At 38.6% G+C, this 20,549-nt stretch overlaps 1 protein-coding gene across 6 annotated transcripts in view; it reads left to right on the forward strand.

The window, feature by feature from the left end:
* LOC150091181 (uncharacterized) overlaps positions 1-20,549 on the forward strand; it is a 210,898-nt gene that overhangs the window by 19,512 nt on the left and 170,837 nt on the right. Inside the window, exon 2 of one of the 6 annotated variants that reach the window (XM_090382602.1) lies at positions 13,335-13,401. The exons of 3 other annotated variants lie outside the window; for them this stretch is intronic. The gene's annotated coding sequence lies outside the window, so the exon portion shown is untranslated. 2 more of the 6 variants (XM_090382610.1, XM_090382619.1) reach the window with 2 other exon arrangements.

Raw genomic sequence — 20,549 nt, forward strand, 5'->3', positions numbered from 1 at the left:
ACAAGAATGCAAAATGGGATGACCTGCGAGACTTCTTTTCCTTGGTCTGATTACTGTTTCAAAACTTCTGATGTCAACGTTTTGCTCAGATCGTGTCAGTGAAATTATTCTTTCAGGAATGGAATCCTTTATCCCACACTCCACTTTAAAATCTCGTCCTTTAACTAAACCTTGGTTTTCCAATAAATGTGCTAAGGCTGTCCAAGAGAAGAACGTTGCATATCGTAATTGGCTTGTTTCTAATTCTTCAGTTTCATTTTCTGCCTACACCAAAGCTCGCAACAATTGTAAAGTAGTTATTAATCAGTCCAAACTAGAGTTTGAACAGGCTAAGAGTAGAAAACTTGCTTCTTGCCCTAATGGTAGCCGAGCATTCTGGTCTCTTGCCAAAGCTATTGGCCGCAACTTTTGCCCATCTCTGCTCCCACTTCTGTCCAAACCAGATGGTTCTTTTGTCACTTCAGCCAAGGATAAAGCTGACCTGCTAGCATCCCATTTTTCTTTGAGCTCATGTATTAATGATCTTCTAAAACACCTCCCACCATTCCTAACACGCTCCATTCAATGCCTCCTGTGGTCTTCCGTCAGAAGGATTTTGATGAATCTTGATGCTAAGAAAGCTCCAGGTCCTGATGGTATTTCTCCACTTGTTCTCAAAACCTGTGGTCCTGAACTTACTCCTATTCTTTGCTGCCTTTTTTCACTTTCTTATTCCAAAGGTGTTTTTCCTTCTGCTTGGAAATTTGCTCATATCCAGCCAGTTCCTAAAAAGGGTGACAAATCCCTCCCATCCAATTATCGTCCCATTGCAATTACTTCTACTCTTTCTAAAGTAATGGAGAAATCAATTAACCGCCAACTCTTAAACTACTTAGAAACCTTCCGTCTGATCAACGATCGCCAGTATGGATTCCGTCAGTGTCGATCCACTGGTGCTATTCTGGCTTATGTTACCCATTTATGGACTAATTCAATGGAAAGGTTCGGTGAAACACAAGTAGTTGCTCTTGACATCTCAAAGGCTTTTGATCGTGTTTGGCATAAAGGTCTTCTAAACAAGCTTCCATCTTATGGTTTGCCAACTGTTTTTAGTAATTGGTTATCCAGTTTTCTCTCTGATCGCTCACCGAGGGTGATGGTAGATGGCTCTCTGTCTTCTAACTTCTCCACTAATGCCGGTGTCCCCTAAGGTTCAGTTCTTTCCCCCACTCTTTTCGTCTTGTATATCAATGACCTTCTTCCATTGACTGGAAATCCTATCCATAGTTTTGCCGATGATAGCACATTGCATTCAACTTTCCATTTTGAGAAACCTTGTCCAGCTCAATCAGCTTCAAGTTCTCGAAAATCTGCTGCCAATTCCTTAAATGCCGATCTTCAGGTAATTCTCCAGTGGGGCAAAGACAACTTAGTTGATTTCAACCCTTCTAAAACTCAATCTTGTCTTATATCTCGCAAAAAGGATTCTTCTGCTCCTATGCTTATCTTTAGGGACACTCCGATTTCTAGGCAAAATGATATATCTCTTTTGGGGATTACCCTGACTTCTAATCTCTCTCTTGGCACAAGCACATTACAAATATTGCTTCCTCTGCATCTAAAAAACTTGGTTTTCTCTTTCGCTCTCGGCGTTACTTTTCTCCCAAACAGCTGCTCACTCTGTATAAATCGCAAATCCGCCCTGCCATGGAATATTGTTCCCACATCTGGGGTGGTGCCCCCAAAACCTCTCTCAGGCTTCTTGATTCCATTCAGAAGAGGGCAGTTAGGTTAATTAATGATTCATCTCTAACAGAGTCTCTCCACTCGCTTTCTCATAGATGCACTGTTTCTGCTGCATGCCTCTTCTACAGATATTTCCATGGGCACTGTTCTTCTGAATTGGCTTCTATAATTCCCGCTCTCTCCCTCTCTTTCAAAACAGTCCGAACCTGTGCCGCGACCAGCCAACATCCATTTACTGTCCAACTTCAAACCCACAGAACCAACTTTTCATCTTCCTCATTTATTCATTCAACTGCCGTTTTCTGGAACAACCTTCCTTCATACGTATTTCCTGAAAATTACAATCTACAGAAGTTCAAGTCCAATATCAACAAATATCTTCTTTCGTGTTCTCAACCTCCAACCCAAGCACGGTACTAAGTACTATAGGTTATAATACCTCTCGTGTTTGGGGTTCTCATAAAAAAAAAAATAAATAAAATAAATTCAAATTAAGGAAGAACAGTTGTAGAATAGATATGCAGAAATTTGTCTTTATTCAGTGGGTGGTTAATTGCTGGAACAAACTTCCATCTGTCATTGTGGAAGTTTGATAGCTTAAATAAATTCAAGGAAGAATTTATTTAGGGATGCTACTTAACTTATTTTCAAAATGAGTTAAGGGTGACTTTGAAAAATTAGCTGGTAAAGCTTCAAAATGCCTATTCTTAATATCATTAGTAATAAAATGTATAACAGTATCATATTTTGTGCACTTAAATTCTTCATTTTCCTTGGGAAAATTAACTCCATTTACTGTTAAAATCAGCTTTCTTTTTTAATGTGTTCCCCATTACTACATTATGAGCAGTACCTGCTAAAGGTTTCTCTAATGAAAAAGTTCTAAATAAATTCAAGGAATAAGAAATAGCGTAACGTGTATATATATCTCGAACTGATAGGGTAAGGTGTAAAGTAAGACTAGATAGCATAATACGAAGCACTGTATTAGGAATCTCTTAGCTTAGTATAGTATTATCAATTAATCAAAAATATTATTAATTTTATTAAATTTCCTTGTTAATTAAATTATATTTAAACGGAAATCATGACCCAGACTAGAGCTGCAAAGCAAAGATCACGGACTAGTGAGAGTGCTGTGACTTGGGGAGAAACGAAGGGGGCAATTCTCCAACACATCAGTCTCAAAAACTGTGTGAAATGTTTGTTGACCTTTATAAAACAGGACATGATCTAGCCAAGGAGGATGCTGTTGTGTGTGTGCTAAGTGTCTAGAATGTCAAGAAATTAAGCGCCAACTCAGCATTCTGATGGGCGTCTGAGAGCTTGAGGTGTAGGGTAAATACCTTCGAAGATATTAAATAGAAAGGGCACAAGAATATTTGCTGATGCTATGAGGCAGTGTTAGGTGGGTTAGAAAACTGCTAACTTGGTGGGACCTACAGACTAAAAGGTTAACAGTGGCTGCAGGCAGAGGTAAAAGTGATTCTTGCACTGCTTCTATTAGAATGAGCAGCAGCCTGGAATGCAAGGTAATGGAGATTTCCAGGACTGCTGGGAGTCATAGTGGAACAAGTAAATACATGGGCTGTGTTAGGGTAACTAAGAGTAGGTGCATGTATACTTACATGTACACCAATGCTAGGAGTATAGTTAATAAATTTGATGAGCTTGAAGTGCTAGTCGAAACCATCAAAGGCAGATACTGTTGGGATATCAGAGATGTGGTGTCACACAGATATAAGCAGTGCAGGATTGGAATTTGGTGAGTACAATGTGTACAGAAAGGGAGGAGGGGTTATGCTGTTAGTTAAGAAACACAAAATCTAAGGAAGTGCATCCAATTGATGTTGGTGGACAATGCAGTGTTGTCTGTTTGGTGTGACATAAGCACTGGGAAAGGAAAAATGGGAAAGGAGTAGGTGTGTGTTATAAGTCTGAGTACAAAGAACACCTGTACAGAGAAATAGTGGGCCAGTAAAACAGTGTCTCTTAATGGGGGATTTTAAATTTCCAGATATCGACTGAAACTTTTGGTTGGTCACTCTAACACTAGCAAGACTATTATGGATTTATTGGATGACCTGTTTTCTGCAGCAACATGTTTGAGAGGCAACCAGAGGGAGTAATACTCTTGATCTGATTATCAACTGCAATTATTTGTGCATTAAGAATTTGCAGATAAAGAAACCATTGGGTGACAGTGATCACAATGTACTGATGTGGGAATTAGTTAAAGATGTAACTATAATCAAAGCTAAAGGGAAGGGCTTTTGCTTTCACAAAGGTGACTAGAGGGATCTCAGTTTTTTTAAATTGTGTACAGTGGGATCAACTGATGATGTTACCAAAGTTGAATTTTAAATGGGAGGCCTTCAGGGACTTAATTTTGGAGGCTACTAGGCTTTTCATTCCAACTAAGAAATACTGTTCAAGGTTTAGGCCTAAATGAATGTCAGATGAATTAATGAGGCTCGTGGCATAGAAGAAAAATGTATGGGATGCATACAAAGTATCAGGTGACACAGACCACCTATGGCAGATCTAAACTAGTCTGTAATCAAGTCACAAAGGAAGTTAGGCAGGCGAAGGCAGATTACAAGAAATCTTTGGCAAAGGATGCAAAAAAAAAAAAAAAAAAAAAAAAACAGTAGCGAGTTCTTTACTTATGTAAACTCTACAAGGAAAGCAATGAATCAGATTGGACCATTTAACATAGATGGGTTGACTATTGATGATCATGCTCGGGTAGCTGATAAACTGAAGGAGTATTTTGCATCTACATTCACACATGAGGAGTTATTCAATGAGTGGAATGCCAGACGTTTATCAAACTCTAACACCGAGCTAAGTGATTTTGTAATAACTGAGCAAAGTGGAGGAGAATTGTTGAAGTTTAACATAAGGAAGGCACCTGGGGTGGATGGGATCTATCCAGTTATCTTAAAGGAGGCAGCAAAGGAAGTAAGCAAACCCTTAGCTATAATTATGAGAGCTTCCTTGGACTCAGCGGTGGTTCTCATGGACTGGAGATGTGCAAATGTATCACCAATTCACAAAGGGGGTTCAAAAGGTGACACAAGTAACTATAGACCTGTTAGTTTAACTTGTGTTCTGGGGAAAACAATGGAATCACTGGTTAAAGAAGCATTGCAGGATCATCTAGACAAGACTGCAGTAATATTTAAGACACAGCATGAGTTTGTTAAAGGGAGGTCTTGTCTGACCAATTTGATGATGTGGTCATAAAGGAACTGAATGCCAAAAATAATTGATATCATATACTTGGATTTCAGGAAAGCTTTTGATACTGTTGCACATGGAAGACTGCTGTACAAATTGGAGAGGTATGACATTAAGGGTAAGTTGCTACAATGGATAAAGTGATGGTTGAGTGGGAGACAACAGAGAGTGGTGATCAGTTGACACTGCTCTTCGTGGACAAATGTTATTAGTGGAGTTCTCCAGGGTTTGGTGTTGGGCTCATTGTTGTTTTGTATATTTATCAATGATATTAATGAAGGTATATCAGGTTTAATGTCCAAGTTTGCAGATGGTACATAGGTTGGCAGGGTTGTTAATGACAGTAAAGACAGTATGTTACTCCCACTGGATCTAGATAAGTTGGGCAAATGGGCTAAGTGGCAACTGAAGTTGTACATTGACAAATGCAAAGTACTGCATATGGGTAGCAATAATCGAAAAAAACCTACCAACTGTGTGGTATCTGGAAAGTGAAAAAGACCTGGTAATTGTGCAGTCAAATATGAAGTTCCCTGAGCAGTTCAGACAGGCTGCCAGGGCAGGTCATGGTGTCTTGTCAATGATACATAGAAATTTTGCTAGCAGGGACAGGGAGGTGATTATTCCGTATACATGGCAGTGGTCAGGCTACACCTAGAGTACTGTGTACAGGTCTGGAGGCCACATTTTAGTAAGGATTGGAGTTGCTAGAAAGAGTACAAAGAAGGGCAACAAGATTGGTGAGGGGGAACAAGGGGGTCCCCTTTGTTCCCCCCTCTCTCTCTTACCAAGGAAGGCTTAAGTTCTGCAAATTGGAGTGCCTGGAGAGTAGGCACCTGCGAGGTGATCTGATTGAGGTGTATAAGGCCTTGAATAGATTGAGCAAGCTGAATGCTGATGGGATTCTTCCTCTTGCTCAGATTAACAACCTGAGGGTCACAGTTGCAAATTGAGGAAAAACAGTTGTAGAATAGATGTCTTGAAATTTGCCTTTTGCCAGCAGATTGATAAAAATGAGGTGAAGGATATTGTTTCCTTTGCTGCACTCTAACTTTCTGATTTAGTATTGTTTTCCATGTAGTGCAAAGGAGCTAGGCCTTTGCCCTTCCACCTGTAAAGAACTGTTGTCTCTCCCACTCCAGACACCCATAGGTACTAATCCAGCTGATGTTTGAATTAGCTGTTTGTTTCAACTACCCCTGGATTCAATTTATTCTGATAATTAACAGGTTATTGGCTAAGGGAAAATTTCTAGCAGTCCAGTCTGTTACTCTACTCTGTTCAAATTTATCCACTGATTCTGGCATTATTTAACCCTACACTGGTTTGCACCCATCTTCTCGGCAAAGGTGGTAGTCAGAGGCGTACTGGGTCAAAGTCCGCATCTTGTGGATACACTACCTGAAATAAAAAAATTGGTCACCTGGTAGGTGTCCAGTTTTTATTTCTGGAAAAAAGTTTAGTTTTTTTGAATTCTGCTTGAAGTATACAGGCTTGATATTATTATTATGTTTTTTTTCCCAAATGGATTGCATTATTTATTTTTTTTCTTTATACACACCTAATTCTTAGTTACCATATATCTGGTTAATGTACATACATTCCTTGAGACTTGTCACAGACATTCTCTCAGGTATGACAAGCTAGGGCTTGCAACCTGGGAGTCTAAAACCCTCCCTGATTGGATCTGATATTCAGGTGGAACTTGAGTCAAGTGTACCACATTCTGGTGTAGGCTGATCATTCTATGATAAGCAAATCTTCTGCTTGCAACTTCACAATAGTGGAACTGCTATTGCTAACCCTGGGTATAAACCTCTGTGTGCAAGTCCTGAAATACTGCACCTAATATACTGAAGGTGACCACCCAGGTTTGAACCAATGTAAATAGGGATTGTGTGGTGTCCACACTACACAGGAATGTCTCTCCTCTGTGTTACCACGCTATACTAGGTGTTAGACAATTCTCATCAACTGGTGCAACACCACTTTGCTTATTGGAGGACTCAAGTGGTGAAATCCATGTTTAGTCACCAGAGCAAAGCTCCAACAACCCCCCCCCCCCATCATGCAGTATGTACAGCTAAGCCTCGCATAACGCGAGTTCGATTAACGCGATAATCAGTTAACGCTATTTGAAATATGATTTCACTTTACACTATGCAAATTTCCAGTTAACGCGATCTTTTTTCTCTCTGTTTTTTTTATGCGATAGTTGAAAAAGATTTGAATCGCGCGTTAAGCTTACCGCGAGCCGTACGGTCAATAAACAAACGTTTGCCTGCTGCTCGCCTCGGTGTGTTCCATCAACCATCGGAAGAAGACGTGTTTGTCTCCTGCTAATAAAGTCAATGCAAACTTGCATAAAAATTCAAATTTTTAAATGAGCCAGATGAAAATGTTACCGCGAAGGAGATAACGGTAAGAGAATTAGATGAAATCTTTCTTATCGCATAGAACCTCAAACAAAAGGTTTGTTCTCCGCGATATTTATTTCGCCAGGGCCCAGAGAAGATTGTTGTGTGCTATCGGAAATTGATTGATGAAAAGAGAAAGTCAACACTGTTCAAATATTTCCGCAACAGTAATTTCTTCATTGTGTATTTTATGTCAGGGTTCCCAAAGTTTCTCGGTTCACGGCGCCTTTAATGTCTCAGTAATTTTTTAAAGGCGCACCCAGACCAAAAGAAATATCTAACAGTTTCGTTTAGTAGTTAGGTCCAAACAACTTAATAAGAAATGCTGAAACTGTGAACTACCTCGAGCTAGTAGTTCGCGCGGTGTCCGACAGATGTCGAGTATCGCTGTGTTTCCCTCGAAAATTTAAAATATTCTGCGGCGCACAGTTTAAAAACCGCCGTTTTATGCAATAAACATTTAATTCCATAATTATTTTCATCTTTTACATTATATACAGTTAAAAAGTTATTTAAAAGGTATTTTTAAAATTCTTTATGGACATTCCAGAAGGTCAAGGACCAATTATAATTTTTCCTATTGGTTATGATAATCGATTAACGCGTTTCCGTTTTGCGCGATGTGCTCGCGGGACGAATTAATCGCGTTAATCGAGGCCCGCCTGTACTATATAATATTGGTGTAAATACACCATAGTTTAACTACATAAGTAGTGTTAAAGCATTGTTTGATTTTCTCGTATTGTGGCTACCTTCACAACGAGATACCAGGTATTGCACTACATTGAATAAACATGCTATCACTGTTGTGAAGTTAATTCCACAATATGAGAGATGTTAAATGGTGTAGGTAATAATAATATTTAGAAGACTAAATGCACAAGGCATAATGTTATGGGTTGAAATTAACTATATAATATTTGTGTAAATACACCACAGTTTACCCACATAAGCAGTGTTAAGGCATTGTTTGATTTTATTTCATATTGTGGCAACTGGTAAAGTTAGAAAAATTCTTAGTGCAACTGCTACATTTGGAAAAGTATCTGTAAAATTATTTTTAAAATATATTGTAACAATTCAAATGGAGTAATGTAGTATTATCTTTAAGGGTAGCAAAGAATTTCTTCATACAGCTTAAGTAAGGGTAGTGAAGAAGAATTTAAGGTGCATTAAATATGAATTATTTGCTTCGTTCACTGTGTTCAGTTTTTTGTCTAACATGCTGTTTGCTCGTTCTCATAACCGAGAATCTGGAAATTACTGACATCAGAGGCCCAATTACAATCAGAATTTATGAAGCTAATAATTATAGAACAATTTTATCAAGTAGGGAATTTGTTTACGGCATTGAATGCACCTTCACAAGGTTCTTTGTGTGTGCCATATGTGGGAAAACCCACATCTACATGCACAAACCTACAGGTCTGTGTAGGGCAATATCTGTCGTTGCTCAAATTTACACTCACCAGGCCAGATGGCCATTCAGGTGGCCTGTGCTACATACACACGCTCTGGTTGACTGCACAAACTTGGCATGTGCAGGCAAGCCGGAGCATCTGTAGGTACCCTTATGCATAGGAAATTGGTAGTATTACCACCAAATTTGGATCCACTAAAACTGCAAATAACAGTTTATATCACCAAACCAGCCTCCATGCTAATTATTCACCCACAGAACTCAGTCAACATTTGCATTCACATAATTATAATACTCAAACAGATTCTGCAATAATATTAACAAAACTGAATTCCAGTTATAAACTATTATTAATACATGAAGCTTTAGACCTAATGATTTCCGACTGAACCTCACAGAATAACATGTAAAATTTCCAGGGCACGTGCTAACCATGCACCATGGGAGCTAGAGTTAACCTTTATAACACTCAGAATTTCTTTCTCGATTAAATGAACCAACTGATGACGGAACTGCAAAAGTCCAACATTAGGACTCTTTGGTTCTTCTCATTCTTAGTTTCATAATTATTAATTTTTATGTATGAATATCCAAGCAGAAAAGACTGCTTGGATAGTCATACTTTTCCCCCTCGGAATTTTTTTATATTTTTTAATTTCACATTTTAATTTCTTCATTATATTTTAACCATACGGATTAGGAGGTAAGTTTCGTGATATTTATAAGCAATGCTAAAAAAAACTGAAACCGTATAAAGAATCGAAGCATATGCTAACAAATAAGTTGCACATGGTAACAAAAAAAATACTTACCCTTAGAAAAAATTAAAATACAGTACAGGAACTCCACAACTTAAGTAATACTCGACTTACAGAAATTCAATTTTACGTAATTTTTTTTCCAGCTGGTTCAAACTTAAAATCGTGGAAACGTATTTTGCATCCCGTAGGAATAAATTGAGGTATCGTGAAAATATTGTAATGTGAACCCAATAACACTTTTTTTATTATTATTTAATTTTTTTGTAATTCGTTCCAAGTCCTTGGCAGTTGAAAATTTCACTATATAACTAAGCTATTTATCTCTCTAAAAGGTCATTTTTATAATGGAAATTGCACTACCCTTTCATCGTTATCATATGTTCCATTATAAGAATCAATTTTGATATTTTTCTAAAGCACGTTTCTAGAGGTTACGATCAAAAAACAATTTGCCCTTTCCATTTTATTGGACTTTTCTGTGAGTGCATCCAATTATAAACTCTATCTTATTGCATTTGCAATAATTCCGATAACTGGAATTCTGTGGGTTTTTACGTTACTGTATTATGGCGAAATGTGTTCCCCTTCACTGAAATCTTCAATCATATAAAAAACAAATTTTCAGAATCTTCTCTTCATTCCTATTTACTTATTAAAATGGTGAAGGAAAAGGGACCAACTGAAACTACAAATGCTACAGCTATTTCCAACCTATGGATCAGGGTGTTATTTCGAATTTAAAAGCATACTATTTATGCACATTTGCTCAGGCATTGCATTGTCTGCAGTAGACGGTGAGAAATATTTTTCGTTAAGAGACTTTTGGAAATCTTACAATATTTACCACTCCATCTGAAACATTAATAAGCCCTGGGCAGAAATTACTAAAAGTTGTTTAAGTGGCGCACGGAAGAAAATATGCCCACTGCACATAAAAGGCTTCGAAGGATATGAAAAAGACGAATCATGTGAAGAAGTTACAGATAAGATTGTAAAGGTTACAGAGCTACTTCAGTTGGAGGTTGATGCCAAAGATGTGGAGGAGTTAATAGAGGAAGAGAAGGAATTATCTAATGAAGAACTTATTGACTGGCAGGCAGCGATAGTGAAAGAATAAAATGCTGACTAAGCCCAAGATGAATCAAATGAGGAGCCAAATTGCTTCATCACCAGAGAGATGGCAATGGTATTTCGTGAAATTGCATCGGCAATGGTGAGGTTTGAGAAGATGGATCCTGACAGCGAATGACTCTTAAAAGTTAACAGTGGTGAATGATATGCTTGCTACAAAGAAATCTACGATGAAAAGAAAAGCCAACGTCCAGTTACCCATTAATATGTTCCTTCGTAAAGTTGTGCGGCCGACCTCTTCTAAACCTCCACAGCTGTGTACTTATCAGCTGAAGACGTAGACTCTGACAACGATGCTCAAGAGGGGAAAATTTACTGATGTTATGCCTATCTCCTCTTTTTTTGTAATTTTATAATTTTTAAATTGCATGCTTTTGTAACTTTTCCTGCGTACGAGATAAAAAATTGAATAAATACAATAAATAGTTCTATTCACATGTTCGTAGAACATTTATTTTTTGATTCAATCAATTCTGTGAGCACAGTTGAGAGTCATGTATAAGCACGAGGAAAATTCCGACTTACATAGCGTTTTGCAGAATGCAACCCTTATGTAATTCGTAGAGTTCCTGTATAGTATGGTCAGCCCTTTATAACACGCATTTACACTATACGAATTCGATCATACACTATTTATAAATAGGGGAACGATGTCGTATATAACACGAACTGAATTCGCTTGTGCACGATTCGCCTTTGTGTTTACAAGAAATGGCAGTTGAACTCGGTAATCACCCGAATTGAAAGAAGAGAAGTTTCTGAAAATGTATTTGTTGTTCATGTGATTGAAGATTTCACCATAATAACATGAACTCAAAATTGCAGCTATCAGTATTAATGCAATTAGATTGAGTTTTCTAGCCGTTTATATCAGATTCCACCAGCAGGAATGCAACTGGAAATTGTTTTTATTGTTTTATGGTAGTGATCTCCAAAAATGTGTTTTAGAAAAATGTGAGCTAGCATGAGGGGATAATAGTGTTTGTCTTTATTGCTTTGTTTATTCAGTTGCTACACACGGAGCAGCTTTGTTTGTGTCTCAACGTGCCTCCTCATTTTTGTCCTTTTTATACTGAAATTGTTTTATTCCCTAAAAATGAGTAAAATACTTGAGAAAAGTGTGAAAATGAAGCTTGCTGGTGAAGATACTACAGATTCAGAGAGAAAAAGAAAAGCAATACTGATACTGTCAAAAATTCTTATTGGGGAAAACTTATAGCGGCCTCATACAAGTGTTTATGGCCAAAATCACACTGGCCTCCAGCCCACCGGGATTTCCCCAGTAAGACCAGGCTGCCTCTGTCGATTGAGGAAAAAATGAAATTATGAAACGCTTTGAGTGAAATGAAAGAATATGTGATATTGCACGTATCGCTAAATAGAAAATTTCGCTATAAAGAAGTTTGTTAATTAAACAGAGGTCTTATTTGTACATGTCAAATTTTTTTTTTTTTTTTTTTTTTTGCTTTTGGTGCCCTCTTGCACTGCTGCCCGTAAGTGACGCTTACCTCACTTACCCACTTGCGGCGGCCCTGATAGTACTAAGTACTATAAGTTCTAACACCTTGTGTTTGGGGTTTTCATAAAAAAAAGGGGAAAAAATAAAAAAAACTCACTGTAATTATCAGTATGATTTTTCATCAATGGGGATAAAGAAACACATAATTTTAAGAACCATTTTCATTTGGTTTGCTCGATGAAAAACTAGTTTTTGGTCAAGAACCTTTGCCCTAAACTGACTAACTAGGCCAGGGTGTGAAAAAATCCATGATATTCTCTGCCTTTAAGATTATTACTATATTTAATACCACTCACATACCATGCAAAATTAATAATATAATTCATTAAGCTATTTGCCTAAACTACTATACATTAAGTTGATGTTTCAGGCATCTTACCAATACCCAAACCATGCTGCTGACAGACTCCTTTTGCCGATTCTTCCAGAAACCTGATGTGCATACAGTAGTAGTTTAGACAAATAGCCTAATAAACTATATTATTAATTTCACATGGTATATGAGTGGTACTAAATATAGTAATAATCTTAATGGAAAACAACTGCGTAACATTCTTCCCCAACTATATTAGTCTCTCTCTTCCTCTGTTTAGAAGAGATGTGACGACCCTAACCTTTTTTTTTTTACACTTGTTGAGGAAGGATAGTGATTGTAGGTGGCACTGAGCTTAAGTGCTGACACGTGACGAGGGAAATATGCATAACTCAGAGAAAAATATATCTAACCGAACAACAGTTCCTGTATAAAATATACAGTGAAGGTGTGTGGGCCGTTGCTTTGATTTTAAATGTGGCATTTAAATAAGAACTCTGAAGGTCTGAGCCCTGAACAATATCCAGGCCTAGGACAGATGATCTACCCTGCTCTAGTGCTTCTAATTGCAGTCAGTACATTTGTTAGGATGCACTATAAGAATAAACAGCAGTTCAATGTTTGTACTGTTTAACAACTTTGTTGTATTAACTCAAGTAGTAGTGGTGCGGCACTTGACAGGTGATCTTCAAAAATAATGTTCTCGTGTTAACTTGGTGATTAAATTTTAAAATTTTTCTACCTTTCAAACTTTTACTGTAGTAGTCTGTAAAACTAATTATTTTTTTTTATGTTTTCCTTACAGAATTTGCATTTGAGAACCTGTCAGGAGATAGATACCCACTATTGTATTTGCAACTATTTGCTTTAAGGTTAGTGTGAAACTGGACAAGTGCCAATGCTGTTTGTTTAAAGTTTCAGGTTTCTTGTTTTTCTTCTCCCACTAGTTCAATAAAGATCTACATTCTTATCCCAGTTGCTTTTGAAAGATTTCTTCTTTTTAATCCGAAAATGGAAGTAACTAATAGTATCAAATATGTATAATGTTTTTTAATGATATTTATATACATAATCAGCAAAATATGTGCATGTTTGAAATTTCATGCACTTAACTGTCTTCTAAACTAGAAAATAGAAGAGAATAAGAAGCTGTTTCTGTTTTTTTTTTTTTTTTTTTTTTGCCAGTTTGAGCAGAATTGTTTATTTTTATTTTTTTGAAAATAAAAGGTGTAAAATGCAGCATGTTTTAATTTTTTATTAAAACTTAAAGTACATACAATAAGTACTGCAATCCATTAAGAAAAGATGAAATATTGGCACTGTTTAACAGAATTCAAAAATACAAAACAACTTCAGAAAATTTGGTGATCTGCCACTGTTTTTGCTACATTTTGGCCACCACAACTGCCAGCTTAATTAAAGTACCTGCATACTTGCTAACTATCCTGATTTAGTTGGATGTTTTCCAGTAATCAGGTGTCTTCTTGTTTTATGATAAATTTAGTTTTTGGCCAAGTTTATTTCTTTATTTATTTATTTTTTTTCCATTTATGAACCTACTGAATTAATGCTGTGTCGTTAATGAGCTGATGTTAGGTGGCTCTGCGTGTTTACTTTTATTGCTGGGAATCAATAGCAAAAGGTGTTCTACTCGAGTACACAGTCATTTACCTGGGAGTAAAATAAAAAAAAAAATTCTCCATTTTTAATATATGGAGAATGTGTTATTCATTTTTTATTTAAAGTGTTCTTAGCTAGCCAAGTGTTCATTGCTTTACCAAGTGTTCATTGTCTTTATTGTTCATTATAGGTACTTTGTGTGATTGCAAAAGAAGTGTAGGCCTAGCTTATAACAGTCAAGATTTAATGTGAGAAAGTTATTACAGTTACATCAAATTACAAATGGTAATGTCAGGTGAGAAAAGCAAGTATTATTTTCAAGAATTTAGGGAAGTATATATGGGTTTGTTCCCCTGCATTTTGAAGTCTGAAAAAGGAAGTTGGCTAGTAATTTGTGGTTTGTTCTGATGGTGGCAGGAAAAGTGATATCACTCAGTGTTGTACTTTTTTTGTTTTCCAGACATTGTATATCATAAGTTATGACAGGTACGTTTGCATATTTCTTTTTTTTTTTTTTAAAATAAAGATTTACGTTTTAATTTCTAATCATGTGATATGATAATGTATCATATGATATGCTAATTTATTATATTTAAGCACTGAAACATCTAATTTCATTGCTTTTCATTTGTTTAATGCAAAAAAAAAGTGGAATTTAGTGTACCATCATTGTAACTGTTTTTATGAGGAATGTTAAGTTACTTTAAATATGTAGCTATTTCATTTTTTAAGTGAATTTGTTTCAGAGAGAAGATTAGATTACTTTGAATTTGTTTTGTGGTATTACTGCATTGTTGTGGTAGTCGATTCACACAAGTTGCTATAGTGTGTTATTGTCCGCTTCAGCCAAGTTGTGAAACAAAATTTTTGTATTTTCAGCATCATGTAATTGGACAGAACCAGCAGGAGAGATGTCAGCTTCTGAGATTACTTCTACCATTGTATACAATTTATCATTGTTAAACCTCACTTGCCATTTTCAGCCCATCCAATTAGTTAGTATTAGTAGTGGTAAATTATGCAAGAAGTACGCTTATAAAGCATCATCCTCTGTTTAAATTTATGCCCCCCCCCCCTTGTGTGTAGTCTGAGCAAGAGGAAGAATGCCATTGGCATTAAGCTTGCTCACAGCTTTAAACATATCAATCATATCACCTTACAGGATGCCTAGTCTTCAGACACTGCCATATGGAGAACCAAAGTCTTTCTTGGTAAGATGACCCTTTTATTCCTTCACCAATTTCATTGCCCTACTCTACATCCATTCTAATAGACCCACATCCTTCCTGAAATGAGGCCCCCAGACTGGTAGGCAGTATTCAAGATGTGGCCTAACCATTGCCTTGTACAGTGGGATAATCACCTCCTTTTCACTGCTAGCAAAATTCCTGTGTACCATTGACAAAACTTCATGAATTGTCCTAGCAAGCTGTTTGCAGATTGCATAGTTACTCCAAGGTCTTTTTCATTTTCCACTATACTGAGTGTAGTTCCACACAGGTACATTAATCTAGAATGGCTGCTGCCCACGTGCAGTACCTTGCATTTTTCAATGTTAAACTTCAACTGCCATTTCTCAGCCCATCTGCCTATTTTTCTAGATCTTGTTGCAGTCTTACCTTGATTACTGTCATTAACCACCCTGCAAACTTAGACATTTAAGTCTGATATACCTTCATCAGTAATATTCATAAATATAGAAAACAACAATGGGCCCAGCACTAAACCATGCAAGTCTCCACTAATAGAATTAGTCCATGAAGAGCAGTATTAATATCCACTCACTTCTCCCACTCGGCCGTCCCCTTTATCCATAACAGTAACTTGCATTTAACCACAATGCTCCAATTTTTACAGCAGTCTTTTATGTGCAACAGCATCAAAATCATTCCTGAAGTCCAAGTTATATGATATCAGAATTATTCTTTGCATCCAGTTCCTTTGTTACTATATTGTATCTATTCACATTGGTAAGATGAGATCATCCACTTAACAAATCCATGATTTGACTGCGGCATAATTGGATTTGTCTAGGTCGTCCTTCATTACTTCTTTAAACAGTGACTCCATTATTTTTCCTGGAATAAAAGTTAAGCTAACAGGTCTTCAATTACTCATATCACCTTTTGATCCCCCCCCTTTATGAAATGGGGATTAATTTAGACATCCCTAGTCCATAGGTACCTACTTTGAATCCAAAGATGCTCTCATAATTATGGCTAAGGGTTTGCCTACCTCCTTTGCTGCCTCCCTTAATATAAACTTTTATGAATGGGTTTCAGAACTGAACTGAAATGAAATTGAACTGGCTTCATTCTTAATTATTTTCTGATATTCCTACAAATAGGTGCACTATAGCCATAGCAGCTAATGCACCAATGACACACACACACACACACACACACACACACACACACACACACACACACACACACACACACACACACACACACACACACACACACACAAGTTCTGCATCCCTTATGTCTGAGTCACACCACGTGTTCAATGTCTGCATTTGATGACTTCTTCTTTGGTCCTTAGCTGGCGGTTGGAGGAGGCGGCTGGCCACGCAACCAGTACGCTGCTGTAGGTGCCGCAGGGTTTCGGACTTGCTCTGTGATGTTCTTCCATGCTTTACGATCCATGGCATCAGTCCTGGCCTGATTAAGGTCGGGATGTCGGCTCTTCAGGTCATTTTCCACTTGCTTGGCCCACGTTTCCTTAGGCGCGGTCCGTTGAATGCTCCATTAGGTGGGTCGTTGTCTCCAAAGGAGTGTGGATGGTATTCTATTCGCGCCCATTCTACATACGTGGCCAAACCATCTAAGCCTTTGCTTCTGGATTTGGTCGGCGATGGTTGGTTGCTGTTGGATCTGGCGCGGATGGTATCATTAGTGATGTGGTCGCGAAGCGAGATGCCCAGGATCTGTCGCAGGCATCGCATTTGGAATGCCTCAAGTTTGTTTAAATCTGGCTTGAGACAAATCTGTTTCCGATCTGTAAAGGAGAATGGGCACGATCAAAGTCCGGAAGAGTCGGATTTTAGTTTTTAAGGAAATGTTGGTCCTCTTCCACAGACACCATTTGAGAGAGGCGAATGAGTGGCTGCCTGTCCAGTTCTGCTGTGGATCTCCACGGTGGATACAACTTTCTTCTCCTGGACCAGCGACCCAAGGTATTTAAAGTCCTGCACTTGCTCGATCTGGACGCCTTCAAGATAGATGGTGGCTTGCGACCCATCTATTGTCAGGGCCTTTGTCTTATCAGCATTGATCTTCAATCCGTATGGCCGGGCAATGTCGTAGAGGATGTCCATGGCTTCAGCGTCATTTCCGGCAAAGATAGCACTATCGTTGGCAAACATCAAGTCAGTCACATAGTGATCCTTGCCATATTGTATGCCCCATCTGTTGCTGAATGCTCGCCTCATAATGGCGTCGACCACGATGTTGAAAAGCAACGGGGAGGCCACGTACCCTCGGCGGACTCCAGTTTGGATGGTAAATTCCTCAGATAAATCGTTCTGGATGTGCACCTGGCTGGTTAAACCGTTGTATGCAGTTTGGAGGAGTGTGATGACTTTTCGAGGTACATGTTCGACCTCTAGCAATTTCCATAAGGCGGGCCGGTGGACACAGTCGAAAACAGACTTAAAGTCAATAAAAACAATGACGGTTCGCTGTCCACACCAGATCCTCTCCTCCATCAGCTGACGGATGGCAAATATTTGATCACAGCATCCTCGCCCGGGTCTAAATCCCGCCTGTTCTTCTCGACCGGTTTGCTCGCGATGTTTTTGCAGCAGTGACTGAATGATCTTCATAAGGACCTTTCCGATGATGGAAAGGAGACTGATGCCACAGTAGTTCTTGCAATCCCAGTTATCACCTTGTGGATTGGCACGATAATGGCTTTCCTCCATGTTAGCTGAATTTGTTCAGTGCACCAGATGGTTTTGAGGAGTGAGTGTAGTCGGCGAAGCAGTGCGATCTCCCCTGGCTTTGATCGCTTCTGTGGTGACTTGGTCCACTCCTGGTACCCTGCCATTCTTTAGGGATTGTATGGCTGCTTTCACTTCTTCTACTGTAGGCTCGACATCGACCATGGAGACCTCAGGGGGATCAATCGGTGGTGTGGCTGCTGGTGGTCCCTGAGGTGGGTGATTATACAATGCTTTAAAGAATTCACTCCACCGTTGCAGGTGTTCGGACAGTGATAGCACGAAGGTCCCATCATCATTCTTGATGTTGTCACTAGTCAATTTGGTCTTTCCACTCAGGTGGTAGATGACTTTCATCAACTGGTGAAATACCACCACTTTGCTTATTGGAGGCTTGAAGTGGTGAAACCCATGTTTAGTCTCTACAGCAAAGTTTCCGGCACCCCCCTCCCCCCCATACTTCTCCTTCAAACCCATGCACGGTACTAAGTACTATAGGTTTTGATACCTTTTGTGTTTGGGGTTTTCATAAAAAAAAAAAAAAAGGACATCTGAGGGTGCGGTACTCGTGCTTGGATGCCGCCTCCTTCAAGATCGTCTGCCACTTGGTTCCAGTTTGCTTCTCTCTCTGCTTTCATCCTCTGTCTGACTTCTCGGTTTAACTGCTGGTACCGTTCGAAGTCGACCAATTTTGCCTGTTTCTGTTTGTCCATGAGGTCGAGGCACTCGTCTGATATCCATGGTTGCGTTTGGTGTCAGGCAGGTGGGCAATAGGGGCTTGGCACATTCCAGGATAGCATCAGAGATCTGCTTTTCTTCATTTATATCCTCGGACGCGGCCGGTGTCTCAAAGCGGTTGGATAGGGCGATCTGATATGCCTGTTGTTGGCAGCATTCATTAGCTGCCTCCATTCCATCTTGGCTGACTGAGATGACCTTTTTGCATGTCGTAGTTTGAGCTGCACCTTAGCCCGTATGAGGTAGTGATCAGATCCACAATCAGGTCCCCTCATGGCATAGACTTCCATGAGTGAAATCGGGCGTTGATCAAAATGTAGTCCAGGATTGCTGAGTCCTTGCCAGATGGATTTCGCCATGTAAGTTGATGTTTTTGAGGGTGCTGGAAATGGCTGTTTCCGATGATCAGGTTGTTAGATGCGGCATTTGATGACTTAATCAGTACTTCAAATTCATCAAATTTATTTACTATTCTGTTGGCACTAGTGTACATGCATAGGTTTTATTTTTAGTTTTCCTAACCTAGGCCATTTATTTAATTGTTCCGTGATGACCCACACAAGTGCTTGAAATCACTTTCACCTCTACCTGTGGCTCCAATTTTTATCTATTACACTGTGTCCCCCCCCACTAGCATTTTTTCAACCCACATAATACTTCTTTGATAGCATCAGTAAATGTCCTGCACCCCTTCTATTTAAGTGTATCTCATCCCTGTCAAAAAGCACTGTTCAGAACTCTATCCCATGAGCCTTGCACAGTCTCTCAGGACTGAATTGATTGACTAGGATCTGAACGTGTACTCTCTCTTATTGTGTATGGGCAGAACTATGGAGATACAAATTTCAGAACTCTACCCCATGAGCCTTGCACAGTCTCTCAGGGCCGAATTGATTGACAAGGATCTGAACATGTACTCTCTCCTATGGGCAGAAATTTAATTACAAATTTAATTCTGACTCATGGCTTTTCCCACCATTGTCCTGTACTTGTTAAGTCCTCAGATCTACTTGTTATCATTAGTGCTATTGTGTACAACAATAACACTTTTGTGTCCTTTTTGCCTTTAGCCAGCAGGTTGTTGATAGTTGGAACAAACTTGCATCTGTTGTAGTGGAGGTCAACAACTTAAATAAGTTCAAGGCAGAACTACTCAAATGTTTTTGAGTGAATGGATAGGTGAAATAGGAAGGGTGGTTTTTTTTTTTTTTTTGGCTGATGCTGTATAAGCTTGCATTCTTGCATCATATGCCCTTACTAATACTAAAAGATTGAGATCTGCTCTCTGCAGCATATGATGCTGCAGAGAGCAGATCTCAATCTTTTAGTATTAGTAAGGGCTAGACGTGATAGACGTGAGGAAATTTGCCTTTAGCTAGCGGGTGGTTGGTTGGTGGAATAGACTTCCATCCCTTGTCGTGGAAGTTGATAGCCTAAATAAGTTTAAGGCTCAGCTGGACAGGTATTTCAAACGAACAGAGGGGTGAAGTGGAAGTGGTTATTTTTTTATTTATTTATTTTATTTTTTTTTTTGGCTGATGCTGCATAAGCTTGCTTTCTTGCATCAAATGCCTCTGCTAATGCTAATATTTTTGTCCCCTGGCAGACATATACACTTGTCCTGTTCTACCTGTCCATTTTGCATAGTATTTTCCACTTTCCTGATAATAGTCGCCGAAATAACTACCTTCTGTGGGACCAGTGCATTTGGCCATGGGG

This window comes from Mastigoproctus giganteus, chromosome 1, assembly GCF_048544385.1.
Source record: "Mastigoproctus giganteus isolate SK-2022 chromosome 1, ASM4854438v1, whole genome shotgun sequence".
NCBI lineage: Eukaryota > Metazoa > Arthropoda > Arachnida > Uropygi > Thelyphonidae > Mastigoproctus > Mastigoproctus giganteus.